At 40.6% G+C, this 22,559-nt stretch overlaps 1 protein-coding gene and 1 pseudogene across 8 annotated transcripts in view; one reads left to right on the top strand and one right to left on the bottom strand.

Moving 5' to 3' along the window:
- Positions 1–22,559, bottom strand: part of LOC148774802 (frizzled-3 pseudogene) — a 69,253-nt pseudogene that overhangs the window by 35,043 nt on the left and 11,651 nt on the right.
- LOC129557803 (putative ankyrin repeat domain-containing protein 20A2) overlaps positions 9,631–22,559 on the top strand; it is a 71,324-nt gene continuing 58,395 nt past the window's right edge. For 2 of the 8 annotated variants that reach the window (XR_016035287.1, XR_016035289.1), the window contains exons 1-2: positions 9,643–9,825; positions 13,798–14,031. The gene's annotated coding sequence lies outside the window, so the exon portion shown is untranslated. Of the gene's footprint in view, positions 9,826–13,797; positions 14,032–22,559 lie in introns of all 8 variants that reach the window. The other 6 variants (XR_016035288.1, XR_016035294.1, XR_016035290.1 and 3 more) reach the window with 5 other exon arrangements.

Genomic DNA, 22,559 nt, shown 5'->3' with positions numbered 1-22,559 from the left:
GATGGTTGGATGGCATCACCAACTGTGTGGACATGAGTTTAAGTAAACTCTGGGAGTTGGTGATGGACAGGGATACCTGGCTTGCTGCAATCTACGGGGTCTCAAAGAGTTGGACACAACTGAACAACTGAACTGAACTGAATATTAAGTAATCCGAAGTTCACAGAATTTGTTCGCATTAGTTCTCTGCTGTTTTCTGGAAGAGATTGTGTAGAATTGGTATTCTTTTAAAATTGTTAGATTTTTATCAATGAAAGCATCAGGCCTGAATATCTTTTTTCAGGAGATTTTAAACTACACATTCAATTTGTCGAATAGTTATAGGACTAGTTCAGATTATCAGTTTCATCTTGGGTGAGTTTTGGTAGTCTGACTTATGAAGAATTGGTCTACTTCATCTAACTTGTCTGGTTGATATGTGTAGAGTTGTTTGTAATATTACTTATATATTTTTAGCATTTTTATTGGAAAGTGAATGTTAGTTTTGGCTGTGCTGGGTTGTCATTGCTGCGTGCAGTCTTTCCCTAGTTGCAGAGTGATGGGGCTACTCTTTGTTTTAGGCTTTTCATTGTGCTGGCTTCTCTTGTTGGAGAGCCTGGGCTTTAGAGTGTGGGCTTCAGTAGTTGTGACACACGGGCATGTCACTCTGAAGCATGAGGGATCTTCCTGGACCATGGATCGAACCTGTGTCCCCTGCATTGGCAGGCGGATTCTTAACCACTGGGCACTAGGGAAGTCCTTCCTTATTCTATTTTTAATGTCGGTACAGTCTCTAGTGATACCCTCTTTTTCATTCTTGATATTGGTTAAGTTGTGTTTTTCTGTCTTTTTAAGTCATTCATCCTAGAACCCTATCAATTGTACTGAAGTTTTCAAAGAACCGTCTCTTGGGTTGAGTGATGTTTTTTAAAAAATTGATTTTCTGATTTCAGTGTCGTTGACTTCTCTTCTTTATTTCCTTTCCTTTGCTTGCTTTTGCTTTATTTTGCTTTTTTTGGTTATCATGAATAACACTACTGTGTTATGAACATTCATACGCACCTTTTTGCTTCAGTTCAGGTCAGTCGCTCAGTCGTGTCTGACTCTTTGCAACCCCATGGACTGTAGCTTGCCAGGCCTCCCTGTCCATCACCAACTCCCAGAGCTTGCTCAAACTCCTGTGCATTTAGTCGGTGATGCCATCCAACCATCTCATCCTCTGTCGTCCCCTTCTCCTCCCGCCTTCAGTCTTTCCCAGCATCAGGGTCTTTCCCAATGAGTCAGTTCTTCCCATCAGGTGGCCAAAGTATTGGAGTTTCAGCTTCAGCATCAGTGCTTCCAATGAGTATTCAGGACGAATTTCCTTTATGATAGAGTGGTTTGATCTCCTTTCTGTCCAAGGGACTCTCAAGAGTCTTCTCCAACACCACAGTTCAAAAGCATCAATTCTTCGGCACTCAGCTTTCTTTATAGTTCAACTCTCGCATCCATACATGACAACCAGAAAACCTATAGCTTTGACTAGACGGACTTTTGTTGGCAAGTGATGTCTCTGCTTTTTAATGTGCCATCTAGGATGGTCATAACTTTTCTGCCAAGGAGCAAGTGTCTTTTAATTTCATGGCTGCAGTCACCATCTGCAGTGATTTGGGAGCCCCTCAAAATAGTCTCTCACAGTTTCCAATGTTTCCCTGTCTATTTGCCATGAAGTGATGGGACTGGATGTTGTGGTCTTAGTTTTCTGAAACTTGTGTTTTAAGCCAAGTTTTTTTTTTTTGTTGTTGTGTTTTGTTTTTTTTACAGTCCAGGTCTTTATTTTTACACCCATCAGGCCATGAATTCATCGGAATGGGCTCCAACAGTTTGGGTTCCTTTCCATGGGTCCTCACAAAGTGTGCTTCTCTGGGTGGAACAGGCTGGCGCTTCAGCTGAACCCAAGTCCCTTTCTCTTTGGCTTTCTTCTTTTTCTGATCATTTTCCTTCACATGTTTCAGAAAGCTATCTCGGCTCTTAGAGTGCTTAATATGCTCGATACACAGATTAATTCTCTTGGCAAGAATCTTGCCCTTGTTTGTTTACAGTGATGCCAACAGCATGCTGGGTGACATTGTTGACTCTCCCAGTTTTGCCATGGTAACATTTGTGGGGCATTCCTTGTTGAACAGTATGCATTCCCTTGATATCTACAATATGTCCCTTCTTGTAGATTTGGATGTATGTGGCCAAAGGAAGAACTCCGTGTTTTCTAAAAGGCCTAGAGAACATGTAGTGGGTGCCCCTCCTCCTTCCCTTTGTGTTGGTCCTTTTGGCGAATTAGCCTGAGGCGCCGGGGGAGAGATAGAAGGTGGCCGGACTTTTTCACGCTCCTCTTTCACTGTCATCCAGAGGCTCTTTGGTTCTTTGCTTTCTGCCATAAGGGTCGTGTCATCTGCGCATCAGAGGTTATTGATATTTCTCTCGGCAGTCTTGATTCCGGCTTGTGCTTTGTCCGGTCTGGCATTTCGCATGATGTACTCTGCATATAAGTTAAATAAGCAGGATTATTTTTGCTTAGTTAAAGTTATTTGGGGTAATTCCTAGGAGTGGAATTGCAGGGTCATGTGACAGTTTTATGTTTAACTGCTTGAATAGTCGCCAAACTGTTTTCCATAGTGGTTGCCTCATTTTGCATTCCTGTCAGCAATTTTTTTTTTGTACCTAGTCCAGCAATCTTCCTCTCTTATGTAGTCGGTAGTTCATTTATATATAATGCAGTTGGTGAGGTACTTGGGTTAAATCTGCCATCTTATTATTTGATTTCAGTGTTTCCAAACTCTTTTTCTTTTTCTCTCTCCTGTCTTGACTTCTTTTGTATTACTGTATTTCTCTCTCTGGTTACCTAGTTAGTTGTGCATTCTTTTATTGCTTACCCCAGAAATTAGGATATGTACTCTTGACTTTCAATATTCTAATAAAAACAGTAACTTTGGTCACTCTCCCATTAGTGTTCCTCTGACCCCTGTCTTTATCATTTTATTATTACACATAATTATTTTGTATTTCATATGTCTTTAAGGCATTATGTTTTGTTTTTACAGAGAATATTCATTTCTATTTTCCCACCCATTCACCTCTTTTGTGGCTTTTAATTCCTTTTGAATTTTAATCTTAGATTACTTTTATCTTTTAGTGTAGGTTTGGGCCAGTAATTTTTCTGTTTTTGCCTATCTGAAAATGTCTTTACTTTGCCTTCACTTATTAAAGAGTATTTCTGCTGACCATAGTATTATGGTGAGCAGTTGTTTTCTCTTAGTTCTCGGAATAGGTCATTCTGTTGTTTTCCAGCATTCCAAAATCCAGCAGTAGTTGTTCTGTTGAAGGTAAGGTATCTTTTTTCCCCCCACTGGTTGTTTTTCCGATATTTTTCGTTGGTTTTCCACAGTTTAAATGTGATATGCTTAGGTATATTTTTTTGTATGTATTCTTCTGGGGATCTGCATACCTGTTTGAATCTATAGAAAAGTGAAAGTGAAGTCGCTCAGTCGTGTCTGACTCATTGTGACCCCATGGACTGTAGCCTACCAGACTCCTCTGTCCTTGCGATTTTCCAGGCAAGAGTACTGGAGCGGGTTGCCAGATCTATGAGTTGTCTTTAATCAGTTTTGACAAATTCTTGACAATCATCTTGTTATATATTGCCGCTGTTCCTTCTTTCTTCCCTCTTTTGAGGTTCCAGTTATGTATATCCTAAACATTTTCATGTGTTTTACATATCTACTATGCTTTTTTTCTGCATTTTTCAGTAGGTTTTGGTCTGTGTGCTTCTGGTTTGGATATTTTCTATTGCCTTGTTTTCCATTTTGCCAGTTCTTTCTTCTGGTATATATATCTAATGAGCTCTTTACGTCATCATTTATGTATTTCACTTACAGAAGTTCCATTTGGTCCTTCTTGTGATCGATTCCAATTTTCTGGAATCCTTCATCTTTTATTTTCTCACACATATTTCCCATGTACTGTCTTGGGACTGAGCTGAGTTGAGGCTGGGTTTCAGTTTTGACCGGCCTCTGCCTCCCTGTCATTTGCTCCCACTGCTGACGTGTGGTCACTCAGAGGAGGGGCTTCCAGCTGTGAGTGAGTTATGCCCATTTCCCCTAGCTGGACTTGAGCCTCTAATTTATGTTTCCTCATACTGATAACACTGGCAAAATCTCCACTCTGCTTTTCAGAGGCTTTGTGCTTAGCTTCCTACCCTCCTGCCCTATGCATCTCCAGAATTGTTAAATATCTTGAAGGGAAAATTAGCTCTGTGTCAGGCCCAGACCTCGGAACTTCCCTGTTCACCCGTCTGTCCCTTTTGTTTTGAATTTTGTCTGTAGTCTTTTTTTTTTCTTCTAATTTTTATTTTATATTGGAGCATCATCGAGTCACAGTGTTGTGTTAGTTTCAGGGGGTACAGCAAGGTGATTCAGTTAAATATACACATGTACTGTCTATGGTCTTGCACGCCTACCAGAGCCCTGCTGGTTTCTTGGTTCTCTAGCATCAGCTTGGGCAAAACTTGCGTCTCAGTCTCTTGCCTTACACCCAGGTTCAGCAGATACCTCCTTGGAGAAGTGGCCGCACTTACCGGGCCACCTCTGCATGCTTCCCTGCTCTCTGATTCCTGGTCTGTCTAGTTCTTTTCCTTCAGTAGTTCTCTAGTAGCCTTCAAGAGATACTTTAAAACTTTTCCTATATTTTGAAGTTGTTCTTGATGGGAACATTGATTTAATTTAAAGTTATTCATTTAAAATGATTTCTCCATGCTTGGAAGTGCTGGTTGCATATAGTTTGTTATATGTTATTATATATAAATATATGTTATATTTATTATGTATAGTGTATATATATACTATTATATGTAGTGTTATTTTATATATTACTATATACTATATAGTAATAGTGATAAGAAGTCGTAAATTGATCGTCCCATATAGTTATGTATCAATTATCACACCTCTTACACAGTCAACTTCTTTGAACACCAGTTTCTCTAAGTGACGCTCGGTTTTGTGACTGTGTTGTGTATAGAAGGCTTATGGAAAATGTTTTATATCAATGTAGAAATAAATTGATTGAGTCTTAGTGGAAAGGCCTTGTGGTGAGATATATGTTACGAGGTAAAAGTCAGCAATGACTCTGAAACTGATTATATAAACATGTGAAAAAAATATTTGGTAGTCAAAAGCCCAGATGTACATTTCTTCGGATAATTGATCCCTTCCTGTGGTTTTGATGATAATTTTAGTATGGTTTTATGTTTGGGGCCGCTGTTTTTTCTTTTTGTTTCCTTAATATCAGCTTACAGTGTTAGCTCTGTTTACATCATGTGCTTTCAGAGTTCAAAGAACTCTAGAGTGTGTTTTTAAATTTTGCTTTTAATGTAAAAAGAACAGGAAAATATGAGACCAAAATGATATCTTTTCCTTTACCTCCCACCTCAAAATGTGTACTACTGTCTATAACGACTGCTCTTCCTCTCCTACCCTCTCCTTTCATTTTTTTGTCCTCCTCTCCTATTGATATATGTTAGTTGACAAAAATACAGAAATTAAAGTACATAAGAAAAACCAATTTGAAATCTCTTGTAATCCCATTCCCAAGCAGTAATCAGGTTTCTGAGCATTTGACATGTATCTTTTGTGGGTTTTTCTATGTAAAATGGACTGTATATATTGTTATTTGTCCTTCTCAGCCAGGCCTTTCCATTAATATCACCTGGAATAAATTAAAATATGCATATAGATTCTGCAGTACACCTCATACTTAACCAAATCAGAATGTCACATTTTGGTAACACTTGCATAGCAGGCATATCTCTGAGATATTGCAGGTTTGGTTCCAGACCACTGCAATAAAGCAAATATGCCAATAAAGCAAGTCATACAAGTTTTGGGGGTGGGTTTCCATAGAAAAGGTTCTCCATGGGCCTCCCTATTCACTTAGACACAACGATATTGAAATCAGGCCAACTAACCTTACAGTGGCCGCTAAGGGTTCAAGTGACAGGAGTTGCATACGTCTCACTTTAAATCAAAAGCTAGACATGATTAAGGTTAGTGAGAAAGTCATGTTGAATGTTGAAACAGGCCAAAAGTTAGGCCTTTTGAGCCCAGCATCCAAGTTGTGAATCTAAAGGGAGGTTTTTTAAAGAAAATCGAAAATGATAACTCTAGTGAGTTCATGAATGATAAGAAAACAAAACAGCCTTATTGCTGATATGGAAAAGGTTTTGGGATCTGCCTAGGTCAGCCAGCCGTGGGATTCCCTGAAGCCCAAGCCTAATCTGAGACAAGGCCCTAACTCTAATTCTGTGAGGGCTTAGAGAGATGAGGAAGCTGCAGAAGAAAGGTTTGAAGCTAGCAGGGGTCGATTTCTTGAAGTTTAAGGAAAGACGTCATCTCTGTAGCATCAAGAGTTCATGGCAGAGCAGCAAGTGCTGATGTAGAAGCTGCCGCAAGTTATCCAGAAGATCTAGCTAAGGTCATTCATGAAGGTGGCTGTTGTGAACAACAGATTTTCAGTGTAGACAGGACAGTCTTCTATTGGAAGAAGATATCACCAGGACTTTCATAGCTAGAGAGGAGAGGTCAGTGCCTGGCTTGAGAGCTTCACGGGGCAGGATGACTTTCTTGTTAGGGGCTAATGCAGCTGGTCTGGTGGCTCAGTGGTAAAGAATCTACCTGTCAGTGCAGGGGATGTGGGTTTGATCCCTGAGTCGGGAAAATCCCCTGGAGAAGGAAATGGCAAGCCACTCCAGTATTCTTTCCTGGGAAATCCCATGGACAGATGAGCCTGGTGAGCTACAGTCCATGGGGTTTTAAAAGAGTAGGATAGGATGTGGCAAGTGAACGGTAACAAAATGCTCATTTGCCATTCTGAATTATGCTAAATCTTCTCTTCCTGTGCTCCGTAAATGGAACAACAACGCATGGGTGACAGCACATCTGTTTACAGCATGTTTTACTAACTATTTGAAGCCCACTGTGGAGATCTACGGCTCAGAAAAAAGAGATTCCTTTAAAAATATTCCTGCTTATTGACAATGCGTTTGGTCACCCAAGTGCTCTGATGGAGACGCACCAGACTAACGTTGTTTAATGCCTACCTTCTCAGCATCCATTCTGCAGCCCGTAGATCAAGGAGTAATTTGAACTTTCAAGGTTTTATTAGTTAAGAAATATATTTTGGGAGTGGCACACCTCACAGCTTGCAGGATCTTAGTTTCCTGACCAGAGATTGAACCTGGGCCACCACAGTGAAAGTGCCAAATTCTAACCACTGGACTGCCAGAGAAGTCCCATAAGAAATACATTTTCCGGTTATAGCTACCATAGTGATTTCTCTGATGGATTTGGGTGGTTAAATGAAAACCTGGAAAGGATTCACCACTCTAGATGCCATTGAGAACATTCACGATTCAAGGGACGAGGTCAAAATATAAATATTAGAGGAGTTTGAAAGAAGTTGATTCCAACCCTCATGGTGCCTTGCGCGGCTTTAAGACTTTGGTGGAGGAAATAATACCCAGTGTGGTAGAAAATAGCAAGAGAACTAGAATTAGAAGTGGAACTTGAAGATGTGACTAAATTGCCTCAATCCCATGATAAAACTTTAACAGATGAGGAGTTGCTTCTCATGGGTGAGCATTAAGACAATGATTTCTTGACATGGAAGATGCTGTGAGGATTGATGAAATGACAACAGAGGATTTAGAATATTACATAAACTTAGTTGATAAAGCAGAAGCAGGGTTTGAGAGGATTGACTTCAGTTTTGAAAGACATTCTACTTTGGGTAAAATGTTACCAAACAGTAATTCATGCTGCAGAGAAATTTTTCATGAAAGGAAGAGTCAAAGGAGGATGCAGCAAATCTCATTGTTATCTTATTTTAAGAAGTTGCCACAGTCATCCTAGCCTACAGAAACCACCCCGATCAGTCAGCAGCCTTCAGCATCGAGGCAAGACCCTCCACAACGAAAACAGTATGAGTCACTTGAAGGCTTCGGTGATGGGTAGCATTTTTTAGCAATAAACTATTTTTTAACTTAGATATGAGCATTGTTATTATATGACTCTTAGGAGTAGATACTACTGGGAAAGAAAATAATCCCCATGACTCACATTATTGTGGTATTTGTTTATTGTGGTGGTATGGAACCAGACTACAATATCTTTGAGAATGCCTGTATAGAAGATTCTCCAGGCTAAGCTTCAGCAATACGTGAACCGTGAACTTGCAGGTGTTCAAGCTGGTTTTAGAAAAGGCAGAGGAAGCAGAGACCAAATTGCCAACATCCGCTGGATCATGGAAAAAGCAAGAGAGTTCCAGAAAAACATTGATTTCTGCTTTCTTGACTATGCCAAAGCCTTTGACTGTGTGAATCACAATAAACTGTGGAAAGTTCTGAAAGAGATGGGAATACCAGACCACCTGACCTGCCTGTTGAGAAACCTGTGTGCAGGTCCCGAAGCAACAGTTAGAACTGGACTTGGAACAAGAGACAGGTTCCAAATAGGAAAAGGAGTACATCAAGGCTGTATAATGTCACCCTGCTTATTTAACTTCTATGCAGAGGACATCATGAGGAACGCTGCGCTGGAAGAAGCACAAGCTGGAATCAAGATTGTCAGGAGAAATAACAATAACCTCAGATATGCAGATGACACTACCCTTATGGCAGAAAGTGAAGAGGAACTCTAGAGCCTCTTGATGAAAGTGAAAGAAGAGAGTGAAAAAGTTGGCTTGAAGCTCAGCATTCAGAAAACTAAGATCATGGCATCTGGTCCCATCACTTCATGGGAAGTAGATGGAGAAACAGTGGAAACAGTGTCAGACTTTATTTTTTTGGGCTCCAAAATCACTGAGATCTTGACTGCAGCCATGAAATTAAAAACCGCTTACTCCTTTGAAGGAAAGTTACGACCAACCTTCTTAGCATATTAAAAAGCAGAGATGTTACTTTGCCAACAAAAGTCCGTCTGTTCAAGGCTATGGTTTTTCCCGTGGTCATGTATGGATGTGAGAGTTGGACTGTGAAGAAAGCTGATCGCCGAAGAATTGATTCTTTTGAACTGTGGTGTTGGAGAAGACTCTTGAGAGTCCCTTGAACTGCAAGGAGATCCAACCAGTCCATTCTAAAGGAGATCAGTCCTGGGTGTTCATTGGAAGGACTGATGTTGAAGTGGAAGCTCCAATACTTGGGCCACCTCATGCAAAGAGTTGACTCAGTGGAAAAGACTCTGATGCTGGGAGGGATTGGGGGCAGGAGGAGAAGTGGACGACAGAGAATGAGATGGCTGGATGGCATCACCGACTCGATGGACATGAGTTTGAGTGAACTCCGGGAGTTGGTGATGGACAGGGAGGCCTGGCGTGCTGTGGTTCATGGGATTGCAGAGAGTAGGACTCGACTGAGCCGCTGAACTGAACTGAACTGACCATTGGCTAGCAAGAAAAGTATAGAACTCAGGCTATAGAATATAGAATGTATAGTCATTGTCAGATTTTTAGCAGTATATCTTTTACATGTAACGAGAAAATGATCGGACTGTGTAAGTGCAGACGTCAGACTTGTATAATTATTTTACTATTTATTTAAAGATTTTACAGTGGTCTTGAAGAGAAGTTTCTATGTATATATTTAAAGTATTCTTCTTTCCCTTCTTGTAGGTTACTCAAATGAGTCGTCCAGATCTGATTCCCTTTCTGATGAAATACCTGATGGCTCTCATCGTTGGTATTCCTTCCATTTTTTGCGTTGGAAGCAAAAAGACTTGGTTTGAATAGGCCAGTTTTTCTTCACGATCATAGGAAATAAGAGTAAGTTGAAGTAAATTATCGTGGTGTTCACAGGCTTCACACTTACATAATTGTGTGTGTGTGTGTTTCCTATGTTGAAACAATTTGGATTTGGAGGAAATATTCCAACTAGATTATAACCTCAGCTGCCACCAGGTATGATTAAATCTTCAACCTAGAAACGTACTCAGAAAAGATAGCCAAGTAGAAGCAGGCTTAAGGCCTGTTCCTTACTAATTCAGAATATTTGAGGGGAAGCCAATCTTTTTTAAAAAAAACTGGAAATTATAATCTTAAAATTAAAAACAAATGAATGCTTATATATATATACACACATACATATATATATTTTTCTTTGATGTTTTTGACATTTCTGTGATGACTAGTGTTATCATCTCTGTGTTAAAGATGTGGAAACATGCACAGAGAGGCTCGGTGCTTTGGCTAAAGTCACCCAGTATTAGATTTCCGTTTCCAGTTGTCCATTGTTCTTCCAAGTTGCACCATAAAATATTTAAAGGGATAGCATGTTATTTTATTCTAAGTCATACACATTAAAGCCAAAATAGTGAAATGATATGAGCAGATAAAATGAAATATGTTAAAGATGTTATTTTAATTCATAGTTGGCCAAATTCCATATTAGAGAGTCACGGTAAAATATAAGATTTGGCCATATTTGAGGAATCTTTCATTTTTTGACAGCTTACTTAATAGAATAAAAGAAGACCCTGCAGTATTCACAAAGGAAGGGGTGACTTCAGACTTTTTACTAAGTATAAAGCTAATATTTATACTTATTTGAATTGTCACAGATTCTAAGTGAGGGGAATCCATATTCTTATGATTTTATTTAACCTAAGTTACATGGAAAGTAAATCTTGGGAAAATGAATTTCTATAAAAGTCTTAAGATTATATGTAAAATGTTATTGTGTTTTGTATGGGTTAATGTACTTTTAAAATAGATCTTAAATTACCACATTATCAGAATCTTGTGTTTTCTCAGTTATCACTAATTAGCAGCTTCTGTTACACAGATTAGACTGAAATCTGTAAAAATCACAATTTAAAAATATACATTCCTTATTACCGTATCTGAGACTACTGCTAGTGTTATCGGACAATGCATTTCTCCTTTAAATGCAATTTCATTGGGCCGAGAAGGAAAGAAGGGGAAAGGTTAATTCAACAATGACAAAAATGTCTTTTCTGGGAATTCATCCTTTCAGAAAGACTTTAATGAGTGGTTACTCTGTGCCATCAACTATTCGGTGATGCCACAGGGTCAATAGCAAACAAAACAAACAAAGTCCTTGATTTCTGTGGAACAGCCTTACTTGGGAGATTTATCTGTGTATTCTTTGAAATTTTAAAATCACAGTGAAACATAATTCTAAGGAGAGGGTTTGAATTAGCAATCCTGGTCACCTCTGGGCCACACACAAGCCATTCTGTCACACAGCAATTCTGTTGTGTTAGAAACTCGAGATGGGGCTAAACTAAACCAACACTGCCCTTTTGGGGACTCATCCCGGTTATTTGGGGGATCCTGACTGGGCCAGAATCCTTTTGAAACTGGTTCGACCTCCCCAAAACCCTGCTATTTGGTTTTCTGGAACCATGGACCACCCACTTCCCTGACTCAGTAAAATCATTGTGACCCTCCCTGCTGGGACTGTGCTCTGGGCTAGAGAGTCACTCCTGCAGAGTGTGAGCAGCCTACAGTCATTGGTAGCGTTTGTCTGGTTGAGCCTTTGAGAAATGACTAGAGAGTAACCATAATAATGGTGTCCAATCAACTGAGTCCACTTAATACTCCAAGCACTGTTCTAAGCACGAAATATTTAATCCTTTAGACAACCTTGTGAGGAAGATTGTCGTTTTACAGATCAGAACACAGAACCAAGGTTCAGTAGCTGGTGAGTGGTAGAACTGAGATTCAAACCCAAGCAGCCTGATTCTAGTGTCTAGTCTTTACTGTTAACCCCTCTGTTATACTGTGCTGTTGAAAGACTGACTTTTAAAATTATGACAGTCAAATTAGTGGTCCTTCTCTCAGTGAACCACATATGCAAGGAGATCCAACCGGTCCATGCTAAAGGAGATCAGTCCTGGGTGTTCATTGGAAGGACTGATGCCAAAGCCGAAACTTTAATACTTTGGCCACTTCATGCGAAGAGTGGACTCACTGGAAAAGACTCTGATTCTGGGAGGGATTGGGGGCAGGAGGAGAAGGGGATGACAGAGAATGAGATGGCTGGATGGCATCACCGATGCGATGGACATGAGTTTGAGTGAACTCCGGGAGTTGGTGATGGACAGGGAGGCCTGGCGTGCTGTGATTCATGGGGTCGCAAAGAGTCGGACGCGACTGAGCGACTGAACTGAACTGATGCTAATAATTCTGACACTGGTTGAAGTATTTTTAGAAATCTTGTTTTGGAGTTATCTGGGTCATATCACTTAATTTTTCTGGACCCCCGTTTTCTTATGTACAATGAGGAGTCAGACCTTCACCATTTGAAGGTGGATTAAATGTTTGGAATGACCAGAAATCAGTTTGAACCAATTTTAAAAAATAAGTTTAGAAAATAAATTCAGCAGTCCAAAGCAACTTTGGATGTGTGTACATGTACACAGGGCTATTGATGACAGAAGAATAAATGTGGTAATAACTTTGTTTGAGTTGTTCTGTCTTCTGTCTAGTTTTTGATACTTTCAGGACATCTGTAAACATTATGTTGTATCATTACTTTATGATTCACTTGGAAACATTTAAACGTCAGTTTGATCCCCAGCTGTTGTTCTGCTGTATGACTTTTGAAAAGTTCTTTAATCCTTTGTGACCTCAGTTTCTTCATCTATGAAATGGGGATCACAGTATTTACTCTTGATGGATCTCCACCCCCATAGAAGTGTCTGTTCAGGAGTTAGTCTCCATAATAAAACCATTATTAAGAAAGATTAACAGAGAATATATGTAAAACGCTTGGCGTTATACAGTACTCAACAAATACTAGTCTTTGAGTTCTTCTACCCCAGCTCAAAAAATAACAATGGCAGTAACAGCAGTGATTCTTTTCTAATTTGAAAACTTAGAATGTATGCACTTTGTCAGTTGATGATCTAATCTTCACGTGTCGGAGCTTTTTTTTTGAAATAATATTGTCTCATTTTAACTTTGTGATTCTTATGGTCACTTATTTACCCAAACTGATACACTGACCTTTGCACCTGTTTAATTGGCTCTTTAATTACCATTTTGTTCATCAACATAAACACCTATCTGCTTTTAATCGTGTCATAGCAGTTAAAGACTTTAGCTCTGGACATAATTCGTCCCCTTAATTCTTTTCCTCCTAAGCCTTTATTATGTCTGGGACTTCGTTGTATGTTTGCTTAAATTAATTTTTCATGTTTTGTTCTAGTTACGGTCAGGTTTATTCAAGCACTAGACAACAGATTCTGTCATAAAATCAACTTGTAAGCTAAAAACAACTGCTCTTACAAATTAAAAAATGAGTCTATGCCATGATGAGACCTCCACTGCTTCTATAAACCATGCAAGAAAATACTATTTTTACTTTATAGTAGGACCTTTGCAATATTTCAGTGTCTTCAAGAATGATAAATTTCTTTAGCCGAAAGGGACTTTTGAAAAATGATGAAATTGCATGCGTTCATTTTATAGATGAGGAAAATTAAGTAAAGGAGTTAATGACTTGCCTAAGGTCACATATTTATTGATAGAATTGGAACTAACATCGTGAGTTCCATATTCTAATACGAACCTCTTTCCATCATACCAGTTTAGGGGACAGATTGACACAGATTTTTGTGTTAGTCTCTCTTCTGTTAACAGCGTTACCTTATATCTGTCCTAAAGACATTGTTTGGAGAGCTTTCTTTTTTGAAGAATAACATCAGTCTGTCAAAGTATTGTGTTTGGTCTGTAGGGTTGCTATCTTACACTTAGTATTTTGTTATTTAGGATAGTAAATGACAGCCGACAGGTCCTCCAGGAACCTGACTTTGCTCAGTCCCTCCTGAGGGATCCAGATACTCCTACCATAAGGAAATCAAGAGGAACTTCCACTCAAGGGATATCCACACATGCTCCTTCAACTCAGCTGGCCGTGGCGGATGACCAGAGAAGCACAACAGGGAGTGTCCACAGCAACGTGAGCAGCTACCATGGCAACCTCCACAGGTCCCGTGATGGCAGGTGAGTTTTATCAGCAGCTTCGTTTATCTCATGTGCCGAGTTCGAGTCATACGGTGTCCAAAGGAAAAGCAGCCAGTTCTGAAACAGGAGTTGATCTTGATTGACCTTTCTGAACTTTGCTAGGTTCAGTTGTCCCAGATTATGGTCAGACTTAATGCCAGCTAGAGGAGTTTAGACGCGATACAGCAAGCAACGTGGAATCATTGCTCATGAGAGAGAAGGCAGAGTAAAAGTGGTTATTTTAGTGAGATTAACTTAGCAAACAATTATGGAATACCTACTATGTCAGACACTGTGTGAGTCTCTGGGGATACAAAACTGATTTAGACATGATCTTTGTTCTTAATAAGCTCAAGAAAAATAGGGTAGTCATTATTTGTGTTGTAGTTGAAAGCATGGGGTCTAGAATAATAAGCCTCAGTTTCCTCATCTGTAAAATGGTAATAGTAATAATATCTGTCCCTTAGCAATGTTGTAAAACATAAATGAGATAATAAACCTAATGGCTCAGAACAGTGCCCATCTCAGTAAGTGCCTGTTATCAACTTTTATTATCAATAGGATAAGGTAATAATTAAAGTAAAATGCGAATATCATGGTATAGTCCAGAGGTTGTCAAATTTTTCTGTAAAGAGAAAAATAACTAATATAATAAATACTGTATTATAAATGAAATAGCCTAATAAATAACTTTAGGCTTTGTGGGTCACATGGTCTTTGTTGCCACCATTCATTTCTGCTGTTAATACCATGAAAGCAGCCATAGACCGTATGCAGTCAAAGTAGGAGTGGCTGTGTTGCAGTAAAATTGTTTACAAAAATAGGAAGGGGCCCGATTTGACCAGCTGGGCACAGTTGGCCAACCCCTGTTTGATAGCATGGACGAGGAGGGGGTGATTAAATCTGGTGGGGAGGAGGTGGGAGAAAGCTTCACAGAGAATGTCTGAGAGAGGGCAGGATGTGCCTTCTTGTTATATTTGATGGCAGAGACACTAGAATTAGAAACCTCTTAGGAGCTCTGCAGTAATTCAGTTAAGAGATGATGGAGGTTTATGAAAGAACAGTGACAGTGCCAAGAGAGTAATAGCTGATCTAAAAGATATTCAAAAAGAAGAAATGAAAAGATAGGAGTTGGTGATGGATTCAAAGCAGTTGGAAAGAAGGAATGTGCCAAAGGAAATTTTTTAAAAGATTTCCAAGCCTGGGAAACTGAAAGAATGAAAATTATGATGCCTGAAATTCTCTCTTCTGTGTTTCCGTGGCTGTGTTGTATCCTTCCAGGCTCATTCCAGCCTTTCTTTCAGTCTTCCCTGTCCTTGTCATGTAGGATACGATTCCTCGACGTACTCTCTTTTTAGACCTTCTTGTTTGTCCTCTCAACTTGCTTGCTTTTGCCTTCTAACTTGGTCAGCGACTCTAGGTTTTGAAAAGGAGCCGCCTTTGACATGTTTTCTATCTTGTATCCGTTACCTTTACATGTTTGCTAACTTTGATGTGTTTTCTCTCTTGTATCCATTTCTTTTTATTTCCTTGCGAGATTTTTGAAATATTTTGAATATTTCCTTTCTACCAGTTCCATCCTTCATTCTTTGTATTTCTGGTCTTTTTCACCTTCTTCCCCAACTGCTAACATAACCAATGACCTGATTTTAAACCACCATCAAAGATCCTTTCTCTTTCCTGCCTTTTCCTTTCATTCAGCACTCCTAAGTGAAAAGTGTTCCTCTAGGTGCTAGAAACGCAGAGATGGAAGACAAAAGAGTAGTAGGTACGATAAAATCATACACAGTGTGCTTTGGGATTCCAAAGAAGAAAGCCTTTTCAGTCACTGTGGAAAGTCTCGTTCACAAACAAGGTAGTACTCTGATTTGACTAGGGTACAGAGGCGACAGTGGGAAATCTCAGACAAGGAAACAGCACATGCAGAGGCAAGGAGGACGGAAAGGCATTTAGGTACCAGGGCCACTGAAGGAGATGAAACATGCTGAGGAGCTCGGGATTTGTTCCCCTAGAGCAATGAGAGACTATTGAAAGACTTTGAGCATTGGGGTGATTAAATCAGGTTTGTGTTTTAGGAAGATCACTTTGACAACAGCATAGGAGAGGAGGTTGTAAGGAAGTCCAGTTGGGAAGTTTCTAGAGTAAAACTAGAGCTCTTAAGTTAAAACACTCATAGAGAGAGAGGAAACCAGAGAATCTTTGAGAATACCTGTCTCCATGAACTGCTAGCTCCAGTTAGCATGAGTGGTAAAGAACCCACCTGCCAGTGCAGGAGATGTAAGAGACATGAGTTCGATCCCTGGGTTGAGAAGATTCCCCGGAGAACGAAATGGCAACCCATTCTTGCCTGGAGAATCCCATGGACAGAGGAGCCTGCCATGGGGTCACAAAGAATTGAACATGACTGACGTGACAGCATAGCATGGCTCCATGAACTGACTTTCAGCAGTATTTGATATTTGACATTATTAGCCTCATCTTTTTCAATAAGGAATGAACAGTTATACGACAGCTCTTATGCATGTGGCATTCTGTGTGTTTAGAGATATACAGAAGAAAGCTAAAGTATAATTTCTGCTTCCCAGAAGAATAGAACCTTACGGGAAAGGTTATCATACACATGATGACCAATTAAAAATAGTTCAAGCTAGCGTATAATTAAAACTGTGCGTGTTAGAGATGATCAGTGTTATAGAACTTCAAATGATCAGATTGGCTACTCTGAAAATATCTCAGGAGATAAATAGGGTGAGCAAATGGTAGTACAAATTATGAGTTCATATTGAGCAGAGTTTCTGAAGGGAGTTAAGTGTAGAATTTTAGCTTTTGTAATCTAAATGAAATTCCAGTTTAGGTAAGAAAACTTATAATCTTTAATATAAAGTAGTGGTAATTAAAAAGCTGCAGGATGGAATTCCTTGAAGCTGAATCAAAAAGAACATACCAAGAACAAGATCATCAGTCATCATCAGTTCAGTTGCTCAGTCATATCCAGCTCTTTGTGACCCCCATGGACCACAGCATGCCAGGCCTCCCTGTCCATCACCAACTCCCGGAGCTTGCTCAAACCCATGTCCATCGAGTCAGGGATGCCATCCGACCATCTCATCCTCTGTCGTCCCCTGCTAGGAGAAGAACAAGATACAGTAATGAAAACAATCCAGTAAGAATAGCCTAGCATGTGATTCAGAGAAAATGCTTATAAACACATGAGGGTCTCTATGAAAGTTTAGTGTTATGGAAACTAGGGGATCGTGTATGACCTCCTGTGATGGCCTTTCTTATTTCTGCTTAATTAAAGTCACACTCATCCTTGAAGTCCTGCTTAATTCCCATACCATGGCAGCTAATTAATTGCTTTTAAACATTCTTTGAGTGTGACCTATTTTCGGTACAGTTTGTTTTTCCCTCAGCTGAGTTTGCTGTTTCTGGAGAATGTGAACTTGCTGACAGATATCTGTATATCCCTTGACAGTATCTAGCCCTCTGTTGTTCTTTAGTTGCTGAGTCGTGTGGGGTCTTTGCAACCCCATGGACTGTAGCCTGCCAGGCTCCTGTCTGTGGGATTTCCCAGGCAAGAATACTGGCGTGGGTTGCCATGTCCTTCTCCAGAGAATCTTCCCAACCCGGGGATCGAACCCACGTCTTCTGCATTGGCAGGCAGTCAGATTTTTTATCACTGAGCTACGAGGGAGGAAACAAATCAATCTGTCAAGCAACTTTAGAAATAATTTGGGCATGCCATCTCATGGATATTTCTGTCTGCGTCAGTCAGTGTTTAAGTGTACACGTTAGCACTATATTTTGGCCGTGGTTTTCTCATCATCTCATGTTATCTTGGCTGTAAGATTACACATATGCACACATATCTGCTTCTCAGTGCTCACTCTAGTCCAGATTGCTTGATGGATAGTTACTGATCTCAGTGCTATGTAAAATAAAATAGACTTAGGTAAATATACCTACACATATATATCGACTTCAAAGAATAAGCAATTGGTAGTTAGATGAGAGGATATAGAAAAGGAAATGGATGAGTAACGGGGTGGAATTTGAGAATGAGTGGTCAGTTTGGTACGTGGGTGACATTTTCCTGTGAGTCAAGTCCTAATTATCCACCTCAGATAAGGCAGCTCTCCATCTGAAGGGTGTCTACTGACCCCGCTCCCTGCAGCTGAGAGGCTCGTCCTTCTGTGAAGGGTATCTGGCTGTGCATCCCCACAAGAGTTTTACATGGTACAGAATTCTGGTTGAAAAGTTTTTTTTTTTCTCTTGACATTTAAAATATATCGTTTTTTGGCTTTTGGTATTGTTAAGGACTCTGCTGTCATTCTAACCGTTGGTCTCTTTTAGGTCTGTCCTCTTTTCTGAGACTGTTTTTCATGACTCCTGTCCTTGGAGTTCTGCAGTTTCATTGAAATGTGTATTTCTTTGTACTTCTCCTGCTAGTGGTATACAGTACCTCCTTGGTCTGTGAATTCACGTGTTTAGCAGTTGTGGAAAACTTGTAGTCATTCTCTCTTGAAATATTGAGATTCTCTCAATTCCCTCCCTCCTGGGAATCTAATTATTGGGTTGGCCACAAAGTTCATTCAGGTGCAGAAAAGCCATACCATCTTTCGGCCAACCCAGTATACTCCTATTCGACCTTCTCATTCTGCCCTCCATTTCTCTCGACATCACTTTCACATTTTCCTTGTCTCTCTTATGACATTCTTGATAGTTTTATTTTCACCTACTACCAGTTCATGAAATTTCTCTTCAAACAGCAGCCTGAATTGCTGTTTCGTATTAAATAATTCAGGAATTCTATCGAATGAGTTTCCGTTTAAAAAATTATGTTTGTAGATTTTTTTAATCTATTATTTCAAGTAATTCCTTGTAGATTGGTAACCTGTGACTATATTTCCTATTTCTATAAACATTACATACTTACCTATTCTGTCATTAAGTATTTGACAGTTTCAGTATCTGCAGTTCTAAGTTTGATGCTGTGACTCAGTCATAGTGGCTTGTTTTCTCTTGTGTTTGGTGGCTTTGTATTTTGAGCTTTTTGGTGAATCAGTTAGTGGGAATCCTGGAGAAAATATCGTTCTAGCTGATTGATAGGAGGCACAGCTAACCTGCAAAGACGTCAGCCTATGGGCCTGGTGATTTAGGCTAGCGAGGGAGTTCCTGGCTTCCTGTCTCAACTTACCAACTGGCCCAAGCCTCACCTTTCTCAAATAAATAGCAACCACACTTGTGTGACCTTTCCCATCTCATCCACCTAATAGCCCCTGCTTGATGAGCCCTAGCTCCTTATTGGGCTGGTCCCAATTCATAATAATTTTTGAAGTGGGGAACTCTTTGGAGATCTCCCCTCAATCATGCAAGATCTGCGATATCTCAAATAGTGAGTTCTTTCCGGATTTAACTGGTTCGGACTTTGCTGACGCTCCTACTCAGACGTATTTTCGGAAGTCATACTGTCGGAAGAAACCTGAGCATATTTATTTTCCTAATGCTCTACTTTAAGACAAACTGCTTAGCTCTTTAACAGCCTGAACAATATGAATGAACTCAGTGACCTTAACCAGTTACAGTGCGTGCAGTCACGTCAAACTCTTTGCCACCCCATGGACTGTAGCCTGTCAGGCACCTCTGTCCATGGAATTTTTCAGGAAAGAATCTTGGAGTGAGTTGCCATTTCCTCCTCCAGGGAATCTTCCTGACCCAGGGACTGAACCCGTATCTCTTGCGTCTCCTGCACTGCAGGTGGATTCTTTACCACTAGTGCCACCTGGGAAGCCAAATTACCTTAACACATTTTATAAAATCACTGATAAAATATTTGTGATTCACTAGAGGGGTTTCTGGAGAAGGAAATGGCAACCCACTCCAGTACTCTTGCCTGGAAAATCCCATGGACGGAGGAGCCTGGTAGGCTGCAGTCCATGGGATCGCTAGGAGTCGGACACTGAGCGACTTCACTTTCACTTTCATGCATTGGAGAAGGAAATGGCAACCCACTCCAGTGTTCTTGCCTGGAGAATCCAAGGGACGGGGGAGCTTGGTGGGCTGCCGTCTATGGGGTCGCACAGAGTTGAACACTACTGAAGTGACTTAGCAGCAGCAGCAGCAGCAGCAGAGGGGTTTCCGTAGTGGCTCAGCAGTAAAGAATCTGCCTGCAATGCAGAAGATGCAAGAGACCCAGGTTCAATCCCTGGTTTGGGAAGATCCCCAACCCAGTCCAGAATTCTTACCTGAAGACTCCCATGGATACAGGAGCCTGGCGGGCTGTGGTCCATGGGGTCACAAAGAGTCAGACACAGCTGAAGCGACTGAGCAGCCAGGCAGGTAGAGGAAATAAAATGGAACATTTCATATTCTACATGATCCTGTAGGTGGTTAGTAGTCTTCGGCATCATAAATACAATTCACACCTTAGCTTTATCACTTACTGTAAGAATCTAGATAAGTTGTATTTAATTATAAGACTCAGTTCCTCATTTGTAAAGCAGAATACAACTTATTGTGTTATTTTGAGAAATAAAGGAGATGATATGTATACATTCACTGAGGACAGAACCTGATGCACAGTACATACTTAGTAAAGAAGCTTCTATGACTATCACATTATGTTGTTTCTATTTTACTATTCCCATAAACTACTCAAATTTTTCCTTGAACTGGTGTGGTGTGATTTCAGAGACAACTGGAAATAAGATTTATTGCCATATCTTTACTATAGTGATGCGTAGAATTTACTTTATTGAGTATTTTTAATACCAATATATGATAGAGTAAAATGATGATCCTCGAAAGCAGTAACGAGAATGAAACAGTGACAGTTTCCATGGGACAGAAAAGTGCCATAGGTCACCAACCACTGTAATGAAAGAATTATCAAAGGTGACAGAGACCAATGCTTGCTACAGTTCAGAAGCTGGCAGACTAAAACCTACAGAGCAAATCTGCCCCAATTATGCCCCTGCAAACAAAGTCATACTGAAACACTTCCACGTTGTTCATGTATTGTCTATGGCTGCTTTTCTGTGATTGTGGTTTCCATTGTGCCCAGCCTCTGACAGATAAGGATAAGAGGTTTATGGAAGCTTCCTGATGGGAGAGACTGACTGTGGGGGAAACTGGGTCTTGTTCCGATTGGTGGGGCCATACTCAGTGAATCTTTAACCCAATTTTCTGTTGATGGGTGGGGCTGTGTTCCCTCCCTGTTGTTTCACCTGAGACCAAACCATGGTGGAGGTAATGAAGACAACGGCGACCTCCTTCAAAAGGTCTCCTACATGCACTGGCACGCTCAGCGCCTCCCCATCCTGCAGCAGGCCACTGCTGACTCAACCCTCCGCCAGAGACTCCTGGACACTCACAGGCAAGTCTGGGTCAACTCTCTTATGGGGTCACTGCTCAAAGCTATGGTTTTTCCTAGAGTCATGTATGGGTGTGCAAGTTGGACTATAAAGAAAGCTTAGGAATTGATGCTTTTGAACTGTGGTGCTGGAGAAGACTCTTGAGAGTCCCTTGGACTGCAAGGAGATCAAAGCAGTTAATCCTTAAGGAAATCAGTCCTGAATACTCAACTGGAAGGACTGATGCTGAAGCTGAAGCTCCAATACTTCGGTCACCTGAGGCAAAGAACAGACTCACTGGAAAAGACTGTGATGCCAGGAAAGATTGAAGGCGGGAGGAGAAGGGAACGACAGAGGATGAGATGGCTGGATGGCATCACCGACGTGATAGACATGAGTTTGAACAAGCTCTGGGAGTTGGTGAAGGACAGGGAAGCCTGGGGTGCTGCAGTCCATGGGGTTGCAAAGAATTGGACCTGACTGATCACACGGACCACAGCCTTGTCTAGCTCAATGAAACTAAGCCATGCCGTGTGGGGCCACCCAAGACAGGCGGGTCATGGTGGAGAGGTCTGACAGAATATGTGGTCCTTGGGAAAAGGGAATGGCAGACCACTTCAGTATACTTGCCTTGAGAACCCCTTGAACAGTATGAGAAGGCAAAATGATAGGATACTGAATGAGGAACTCTCCGGGTCGGTAGGTGCCCAATATGCTACTGGAGATCAGTGGAGAAATAACTCCAGAAAGAATGAGGGGATAGAGCCAAAGGAAAATCAATACCCAGTTGTGGAGGTGACTGGTGATAGAAGCAAGGTCCGATGCTGTAAAGAACAATATTGCATAGGAACCTGGAATGTTAGGTCCATGAATCAGGGCAAATTGGAAGTGGTCAAACAGGAGATGGCAAGAGTGAACGTCGATATTCTCGGAAATCAGTGAACTAAGATGGACTGGAATGGGTGAATTTAACTCAGATGACCTTTGTATCTACTACTGTGGGCAGGAATGCCATAGAAGAAATGGAGTAGCCATCATGGTCAACAAAAGAGTCCAAAAGGCAGTACTTGGATGCAATCTCGAAAACGACAGAATGATCTCTGTTCGTTTCCAAGGCAAACCATTCAGTATTACAGTAATCCAAGCCTATGCCCCAACCAGTAACAGTGAAGAAGC

Source organism: Moschus berezovskii, chromosome 19 (assembly GCF_049115385.1).
Source record: "Moschus berezovskii isolate FMDL1 chromosome 19, NW_MosBer_1.0, whole genome shotgun sequence".
Lineage (NCBI taxonomy): Eukaryota > Metazoa > Chordata > Mammalia > Artiodactyla > Moschidae > Moschus > Moschus berezovskii.
The sequence above is the reverse complement of the archived record's forward strand: the minus strand, read 5'-3'. Positions and strand labels throughout refer to the sequence as shown.